The sequence below is a fragment of the Cebidichthys violaceus genome, unplaced genomic scaffold, assembly GCF_023349555.1.
Source record: "Cebidichthys violaceus isolate CVI_PGR_0920_01 unplaced genomic scaffold, fCebVio1.0.p SCAF_2, whole genome shotgun sequence".
NCBI lineage: Eukaryota > Metazoa > Chordata > Actinopteri > Perciformes > Stichaeidae > Cebidichthys > Cebidichthys violaceus.
The window spans coordinates 1357868-1368310 of NW_027176372.1; positions in this window are offsets into that span (position 1 = coordinate 1357868).

A 10443-nucleotide genomic window follows, 5' to 3' on the forward strand; every position below is an offset into this window, starting at 1 on the left:
AAAACACGCTAAGGTCATGTTTTATTTATTTGTTCCATCACCATCATAATTAGCAATTTAAATCACAGTGCTACATTCAGAAGAACTATTATGTTGAATTCTCCCGCTGGGAGCCATCAGGCTGCAGATAAACGGCGCAGGGGCCCAACCTGAGGCCCCGCGGCCCCGCAGGAGGTCACGGGCGACCGATGGAGGGTCTCAGTGTGTCAGCTGGTTAGAAAGCGGCGATGTGTCTGATGAAGAGATGAAACGTAATGAAGGTGTTTCTGTTTCCTGACGAACACGCAATGTGTTTGAAGATGAGAGACAATAACGCTGATTAAACGATGATGAATGAAGGAAGTCAGACTTCACAATTCCACCCCAATAATGTCCAACCTGACAGTTGTGGTGTGTTCAGGAACTAAAATGAATGTGGTGTGTTCAGGAACTTAATTGAGCGTGGTGAGTTCAGGAACTAAAAGGAAGGTCAGAAACAAGATGCTTTCGCGTTTTTTGGAGTTTTTTGCAAATATTCGCCCTCAACCAAAACCGCAGAAGTAACAAACACATATTGTCCGGTCTTGTAATCCTCAATAAGTCTCACGGCTTCTTCTCCTTCTGAGAAGGCGACACTACTTTAGACCTCCATGTCTGATTGTTGGGGAAGTAAATTCACCAGAAGGGTTTTTATTTTACAGCGTAGGACCGAACGTTGAAATCTCTAGTGCTAACCACGGACCTTATTTCAGACATCAAACCAAAACACATTTAAAAGACGCATCGACTTCAAGACGAGGAAACAGGAAGTGAGAAAACGCTGACTCATCTCTGAGCTGTAGGACTCGTTCCTGCAGCTCTCCGTTTGAGAGATCGTTCTCTCGACCGTCTTCCTCATGACTGAACTGCTCTCACTCACTTTAGCTTGATTCATTGTCTGCAAAGTGTTACATAAATATAAATCAACTCACCCGATTAATATTTTACTTTAATTTCACTTAGGCAGATTTGTCTTTCAGAAAAGGGGGGACATGAACAACGTGAGCATGCTCTTCTATATTTTAATGACAAAACAAACTGCCGCTTCAGACAAAACACTGGATTTAAACATTTATGCGGCTGCAGATGTATATCCAGAAGAAGAGGAGGAGTGGAGGGGAAATGGGGCAGAAACCTGAAGGAGGAGCTCATCAGGATTGGAAAGACTTAAGTGCTCGGATGAACATCGTCCCAACAAAACAGCCATACATAATGCAGAAAGCATCCATTTATCATCTCTGAGTCTGACAGACAGCAGAGAGACACTGAGGACACATCAGTTTATTGTTGTAATTATTATTATTAAAGCATTTGAAAGGATTGGAAATACAGAGGCAGTCCTGTCAGAGAAGTTTGGACAAAATCCAAAAAGTCAGATCTTTAATCCAGCAGAAGAAATTCATTTTCCCAGCGGAGGTGAAGGAAACACGTGAGTCAGTATTAATAAATGCCGTGAGATGTGATGATACCTTAACTCAACCAGCAGCAGATTCTTAATTATCCCCTCAGGACAACGCGTTGGACACCCATCAGCCGATGAAACACAGAAACAACTTTTAATCAACGAGTGTGTGTGAATCCATTTCAGACGTATCAGTTTGTCCCCTTCAGATGAGTCCGTCCCTCCGTCCACTCGTCTCTTCAATGGGTTTCCACTCTCGGGGCTGATTCGGTCGATTCAAAGTTGTTTTTTCCCGTCACTTCCGTGTGATGTTTGTTATTTCCTTTCTTATAAATAAAGCACCGATCTCGGCTCCAACCAACTTCTCATGTCAGCGTTTGTTGACAGGAGAATAACTTCAGGTTAGTCGCAGCTATCTTTGTCGGTAATGAGCTCCACAATACCAACAGAAAAAGAAATAAGTCGGCTAATGTCTGGCTGACAAGCAACGCGGCTAGATTAGAGTCAAACTACTTTAAGGACATCCAACGTTACAACGTGCTGCTCTGAGGCTACAGTTGATAACAGCGTCGTCCTGGAAGCGTAGCGCCCGTAGACTGTTTATAAGAAGCAGACGTAGTCATCATAGCGTCACCCGTTGGGTTGTGGACGTTTTGAAGCCTCAAGTTCGACGTCGCCATCTTGGATTACGGCCATCGCCATGTTGGTTTTTTGTACAACCCATGAACAGGAAGTGACCACATCTGGACTGAGGAGGAGTGACGTAGAGACGCCGTATACGTCTCTGGTAGAGACCTGTCAATCACTGTGTAGCCCCGCCCCTAAAGCATCCCCTGCTTTATGGTGTGTTTGACTCTAAATGGAGCATAATGTACTAAATGAACATCATGCTGTATTGAAGAAGACTGTAAACTAGAGATTGAGACCATAAACTCATGTTTACAATGTTTACTGAGGGAATAAATCAAGAGAGAAGTAGAGTCATTTTAGACTAGACTTCTATACAACCAGAGGAGTCGCCCCCTGGTGGACACTAGAGAGAATGAAGCTTTGTCGGCTTCACTCTGCAGAACCACAGGTTGCCGCCTGGTAGAGCCCATCCTCCAGTTCCCCCTCAGGTAAACACCGTTAGCTCTGTCAGCACTGTTGCCGTAGTTAGCACTGTTAGCGCCGTCAGCGCTGTTAGCTGCTGGCTCAGCCGTTGACATGTAGATATGCACTGAATTTCAAATTTAGCAAACTTCAATGTAATTAATGAGAATATTAAGTTACAGCACAATTATCACATCTGAATCTAAATGAAAAATAAATAAATAAATATATATTTCATGTACTTTTGACATTCCATTTGGTTAGATTTGGTTGTGTGTAATTTTTAAATAATTCATTCAGCACATTATAATAGCGGATGTCTTTATTGCAGTTAGACATCTGGTCGCGTTGCTTGTGAACCAGACTGCTGCTGAATTATTTCTTCTTTTTTTTTTGTGGTTTGTTACCGACAGAGGTAGCTGCTACAGACCTGATCTTATTCTGCTGTCAATAGACGGTGACATGAGCAGTTGGTTTAAGCCCAGATCTGTGCTTCAGTCATAAGAAAGGCAGCATTATATATATACCTGCATTATAGTGTAGTTGTTGCTGGATGTTTATTTTCTGACTCCTGGAGAACAGCATGGCAGAGGGGCGAGGGGGGGGGGGGGGGGGGGGGGGGGGGGGGTCAAGGTCAGACCGGGGAGCAGAACCTTCTGAGCCCAGATGACCAGCAGCGCATTCGAGATGAACGGGTTTCTTTAACAGTTTCTACCTTGTTCATAAATATTAAATATTTCTAGTTTTTAGTGTATTGAATGGGATGCTCTGTGGCCTCATTTTCCCTGCAGTACAAGTCTATCTAAACAGCACTAGAAGTAGAGAGAAGTCAAACATCTCTTTCGTGCAGAAGAACACAGTTATCATGCCAGAAATTATAAAATTGGAAAGATAAATAATGGAGTCTATATAAGATTTTTCCAAGTGTTATCAATAATAAAGATTGAGGCTCCTCTGTGCTCTGTGTTCAGCCGTTCAGTCAAAGCTTTGTCTGAAAATGTGAAAGTAAAGTAAAGTAAAGTAAAGTGTAAGTCGCCGCAGTGTGAAAACACAATGCAAGTAAAAGTACTGCATTCAAAAGCTCGAGTATAAGAAACACAGCTGTGGAGTTTTTGTCTCTGAGTCAATCGTGGAGCAGAATCTAAAGTTTGTCTTACAGGGTCTGCTATGTGGGCAAAATGACAAATAAGACGCGTGGAATGAATCACACAATGTGAAGCTTTTCATTTGGTTGCTTTTTCCCGATGGAAGCGTTTGTCACACGCGATGTGTTCAAGTTGAAAAGCTGACGTCTGTTTTTACATAAATGCTGTAATTGTGGCGATATTTGTTGAAATATTCACACTCTCTTTAAACCCTGCTGGCAGGTTTTTTTGGGGCGTTAACAAGAAAACCGATCGTGTTCAAACCAGAACTCATTCCTTTCCTCTGCAGCAGGTGTCGAACTACAGGAGCCTCACACACACGGACACACACACACACACACACACACACACACACCTCGACCTCAGAGCCAGACCTCAAACCAGTTGGATGGTGCAGTTATGCCGACTGATATTGTGAGAAAGTGCGGCGGACGGCGGACTAAACTCTGCATTTCTCTGCTGCCACATCTGGACACGGGGTTGTAAACCACATCTGCTGTGGAAGGAAGAGAGTGTTCAGTGGAGCGTCTGATCTCTGTTGTTCTGCCCGTTGGTTCACTGTGTTTATGCTGTTTCTAGTTTCTTCTGCTGGTACTCGTGTTGCTATTGTCTCTACAAAATGAATCTATTAGATCGTTCATCTTTTTGCTCTGATATTAAACAACCATTTATCACGTTCTGTTCAGCAGTATGGACACAATCACAGCTCACTGCACAGAGACTACATCTTCATATTTTATAGATCTCTATTGAATAATAGGCCTAGATTTGTAGTCACTATGGGGCTTATATAGTGCATAAGTGCACGTCATTTAGGGCTGGAAGACTTCACTGATTAGTCAATTAATTGATTATAATTTTGATAATTGATTGATCATTTATTGATTATTTAATTGAATCATTTATTAAGGAAAAAATGACAAATATTTGCTGGTCAACGTCACAGTTACAAAATAAAACAACAGAACTAAGATTACGTTAGCTTGAGAAAATTATTCAAGTTCTATAAAATATCTAGATTTTATGAAAATGAAAAGTGTTTAAGAGGAGAACATTGTTGCTGTGATTCTACCAAAGCTAACAAAGCTCAGACTGTTAGCCGGTGTGTAACGACACACGTCATCAGTCCTGCTTCAGTATCAGGCCTCAACAGTTTGGTCTCAAAGACTGATCCCTGCAGAGTCTCTGAGTATTTACATACACAACTATGAATTATACATCGTTCATACATCACACCTTCTTCTTACTGTGAAATCATTAAACTGAGGCGCTGAGGCCTGCAGTCCCGAAGCAGACAGATCCAGGATGGGTCAGCTGTGTATCGGCAGACACACAGGTGTGTAAACAGGAAGTTCAGTGTCATCAGATCAGCCTCACGTCAGCCAACAACACAACATGTTGCTTTACTGTAACCCTACATACACAAATACATGTTATCAACTGCACTGAAAGGGATACAAATACAACTGCAATTAAACACAATAACAGATATTTATTATATTGTATTTATTATAATAACAGAGATTCATTATAAACTGCTTTGGAGGGAAGAAGTTTAAATCAGACAGAATGATTTTTTTTGTTGGTGTATTTGTTTTTATTGTCCATTTGAATTGTGTTGTTTTTAAGGACATCACTTGTAATTAACATAATACATGTACTGTCATTCGTTAATGTTTTTGAACACAGTGACTCTGATGTTGTCTAACCTCACAGGAAACCAGCAGCTTTAAACTGGAAGAGATTTTCCTCCTTTTCAATCTCAAGTGTAATTTCTGCGGACAGACCGGAGAGATTCTACGACACCAGACGTTTATCTGTCACAACGTTTCATCCACTTATGTGTTTTCATGTATTTCATGTATTTCATGTATTTCACGTGACCGCACACGGACGAGCTCTGACTGATGAAGCTGGGTTGATCAACTCTGTTGTTCATGAGTTACATGATGAACGTCTGAAGGAGACGATGACATGAAACACATTTCATATCACATGTGACTCACTCGATGAAGGTAACCTGTGTGTTTTAGTGTACGTGAGTGACGGACAAATGAAGCGTTCACAGTGTTCTTTTACCATCTAAAGTGTCTCTGAGTGCCTTTTAATGCACTATATAAATAAAATGTATTATTATTATTATTATTATTATTATTATTAATAAACCGAACATCAGAAAATGTTCTTACAAATCGATGAGAATAGAAATAATCTTCCTATTTTTACATTCACACAATGATATTTTTGGGAACACCGTGGAGCAGAGAGAGGGAAGGATTTGTGAAATTAAAACATGTTTTACATTTAATTATGATTATAATTCTTTATCAGCTGACTTATCTTGATTTTAGTTTGATATTGTAATATTTCTTTCTCTTCTTCTGATGTAAATATTTGCTTTACGTGTTTTTTATTTGACATAATTGTGAAACACGTTAATTAAACTACATTCTGTTATTGTTATTCTATATATTTAATACAGTTTTGGTTCATCGGTTGATCTTCTGTGCAGCAGGTTGACGGATATCTGAACACGTTTGGTTTCATTCTGATAATACTTCCCTGATGTATTTAAATACTGTGAAGTGAAAGTATTGCTCTAGATTTCCACACGCTGAATAAACTCTGAATGGGATCTGGACTCAAACAGCAGATGTGTTGCTTCTTTAAATTCACCTCAGTTAAATTGGAACCTGACGGAGCTGTTTTAAATTAAAATGAGTTGTTTGTTTACTACTTTGACAAATATATAACAAGATGATATTTTGTAACAACAGAATCACTTTGAATGGAGGTGATTTTGAGTCCGGTTTTAATGTCGAACATCATCGATGTGTTTCCTGATCTTCATTTAACTGAACCAGAATCAGCAGAAGAACTCCATGTTTTACATGCAGTCTGTGGCTCCACCTGCTGTTGTAATACTACCACTACTACATCTAGTACTACTAGTACTACTGTCCAGTTTGCTTTTATTCCAGGAGAAAGAAAAATACAGTAACATGTTGTATTATTGTGTTGCATCCTCCATTGTACTTTCATTTTATTTCCTTTTTTTTGTATTTATTGTTATTTTAGTGAGTATTTCTAAAGACTATCATAGTTTATTTTAAGCCAGCGTTGAGTCCTTAAAGCGCTCCATCTGCGGAGGAAAACCATGCGATAGCCTGGAAAGCTCCAGAACAGAACGGACCTTGTGGTTTTTATTGGTATTTATTTTACTATATTGTTTAGATGAATAACATCTCTTATCTTATTTCACCATAAGCAGAAACAAATATATTATCTTATTTACAGGTTTCATTTATGAAGAGTCATTTGACAAAATATTTATATATTTTCCTTTTTAAGAGTTTTTCTGTTAGTTCTATATATTTAATCTATATTATATATTTCATATTTTATCTAAAACTATCTACGAGGGGTTATGATGTGTCAGTGAGCGTATACTTAGATTACATGTTATAATACATATATATAGTAAATTTACTGAAGTACAAATTCAGTTCCATGTACTTGTACTTTACTTGATTATTTACATGTTCTGCTCCTTTCTACTTCTACTCCACTGCATCGTAGAGACATTGTTTTGAATACAGTACTTTTACTTGTATTGTGTTTGTACACTGTGGTGTTTTTTACTTGAGTCATTTTCAGGGTCTTTTTATTTACTCGATAGATAAATCAGTTAAGAAATGTACACAATGTTTTAGAACAGAATAAACGTCATCATGAAATAAAGTTATATCACAATGTGTGTAACTATCATGTGTTTCTTGTTTATACAGTCTATGGTTTCATGTTAGTCCAGTTTATCTTTAGTTTCATCTCTCTGTCTTATTAAACACAGAGAAGCCTGATGATTGACAGGAGCAGAACCTTCTTTAAAAACGTATAGATTTAAAAATAGTCTTACAGCACCACCTGGTGGTTGAAGCTGACAACATGTTACTACATCTATTTATAATCATAAATTGGTATATTCTGAGAGAAAGATGACAATTTATGAGAATCAAGATGAATATTAAGATTACATCTTTTATATGCGTGATATTGGTGAGAAGAGGTGCCTGCAAAGAGCTCAACGGAGATTAAAAGACAGATCTGACCACAGGCATGACCTGTTGACCCGGCAGAGATCAGCTGCCGTACCTCCACACTTCAACCAAGCTTCAGCCCTAACCCTTCAACAGCTTCTTTCCTCAGTTTCTGTGTTTTTCTTCTTGTACAATGACGATTGAATAACGTTGTAACTTGTTTCTAAATACACGTACATAACAAATATTTTACATGTATTTTTATATATATATATATATATATATATATATATATTATATAAATATTTTAAATATATTTATATATACAGTACATATATTTTATAATATACTGTTAGTAAATATTTTTCTTTATATAATTTGTATATATATTGTATGTTTTGATTTTGTGTATGTACAGTATATGCATGTACAGTATATATATATATATATATATATATATATATATATATATATATATTTATATTTTAAAATCTCATCTCATCTCATCTCATCTTCACCCGCTTATCTGAGATCGGGTCGCGGGGGCAACAGCTCCAGCAGGGGACCCCAAACTTCCCTTTCCTTAGCCACATCAGCCAGCTCTGACTGGGGGGATCCCAAGGCGCTCCCAGGCCAGTTTGGAGATATAGTCCCTCCACCTGGTCCTGGGCCTCCCTCGGGGTCTCCTCCCAGCCGGTCGTGCCTGGAACACCTCCCTAGGGAGGCGCCCAGGTGGCATCCTCACCAGATGCCCGAACCACCTCAACTGGCTCCTTTCCACACAAAGGAGCAGCGGCTCTACTCCGAGTCTACTCTAATTCTTTCGGTCATGACCCAGTCCACATGACCATAGGTGAGGGTAGGAAACGAAGATTGCCCGGTAGATAGAGAGCTTTGCCTTGCGGCTCAGCTCTCTTTTCGTCACAACGGTGCAGTAGAGCGACTGCAATACCGTCCCAGCTGCTCCGATTCTCCGGCCACTCTCACGTTCCATTGTTCCCTCACTCGCGAACAAGACCCCGAGGTACTTGAACTCCTTCACTTAGGGTAAGGACTCATTCCCTACCCGGAGTGGGCAATCCACCGGTTTCCTGCTGAGAACCATGGCCTCAGATTTAGAGGCGCTGATCCTCATCCCAACCGCTTCACACTCGGCTGCGAACCGATCCAGTGAGTGCTGGAGGTCACAGCCCGATGAAGACATCAGGACCACATCATCTGCAAACACCAGCGATGCAATCCTCAGTCCACCGAACTGTAAACACTCCTCCCCACGACTACGCCTCGATATCCTGTCCATGAATACCACAAAAAGGATTGGTGACAAAGCGCAGCCCTGGCGGAGTCCGACTTACTGCCGAGAACCTGGACACAGCTCTCGCTTTGGGGGTACAGGGATTGGATGGCCCCCTCACCCCATACTCCCGCAGCACCTCCCACAGTATCTCCCGGGGGACCCGGTCATACGCCGTCTCCAAGTCCACAAAACACATGTAGGCCGGATGGGCGTATTCCCAAGCCCCCTCCAGGATCCTTGCGAGAGTGAAGAGCTGGTCCGTTGTTCCACGGCCAGGACGGAATCCGCATTGTTCCTCTTCAATCCGAGGTTCGACTATCGGCCGAACCCCCCTTTCCAGCACCTTGGAGTAGACTTTACCAGGGAGGCTGAGTATTGTGATACCTCGGTAATTGGCACACACCCTCTGGTCCCCCTTTTTTAACAGGGGAACCACCACCCCGGTCTGCCACTCCCTAGGCACCGTCCCAGACCTCCACACAATGTTGAAGAGACGTGTCATCCAAGACAGCCCCTCCACACCCAGTGCCTTCAGCATTTCTGGATGGATCTCATCAATCCCTGGGGCTTTGCCACTGTGGAGTTGTTTGACTACCTCAGTGACCTCCACCAGGGAAATTGATGATGCTCCCCCATCAGCCTCCAGCTCTGTCTCTACCATAGAAGGCATATTAGTCTGATTCAGGAGTTCCTCAAAGTGCTCCTTCCACCGCCCAATTACCCCCTCAGTTGAAGTCAACAGAGTCCCATCCTTACTGTATACAGCTTGGATGTTTCCCCGTTTCCTCTTGAGGTTCCGGATGGTTTTCCAGAAACACCTTGGTGCCGACCGAAAGTCCTTCTCCATGGCTACTCCGGACTCCTCCCACACCCGCTGCTTTGCCTCCTTCATGGCAGCGGCTGTACCCCTTCGGGTCTGTCGGTACCTTGCAACTGCCTCAGGAGTCCTCCGGGATAACATATCCCGGAAGGCCTCTTTCTTCAGTCGGACGGCTTCCCTGACCACCGGTGTCCACCACGGTGTTTGAGGGTTACCGCCCCTTGAGGCACCTAAGACCTTGAGACCACAGCTCACCGCCGTAGCTTTGGCAATAGAAGCTTTAAACATCGTCCATTCCTGTTCGATGCCCCCAACCTCCACAGGGATGCTAGAAAAGCTCTGCCGGAGGTGTGAGTTGAAGATCTCCCGGACAGGGGGCCTCCTCCAGACGTTCTCAGTTTGCCCGCACTACCCGTTTGGGCTTACCAGGTCTGTCCAGAGTTTTCCCCCACCCACTGACCCAACTCACAACCAGATGGTGATCAGTTGACAGCTCCGCCCCTCTCTTCACCCGAGTGTCCAAAACATACGGCCTCAGATCCGATGATACGATAACAAAATCGATCATCGACCTTCGGCCTAGGGTACTCTGGTACCACGTACACTTATGAACATCCTTATGCTCGAACATG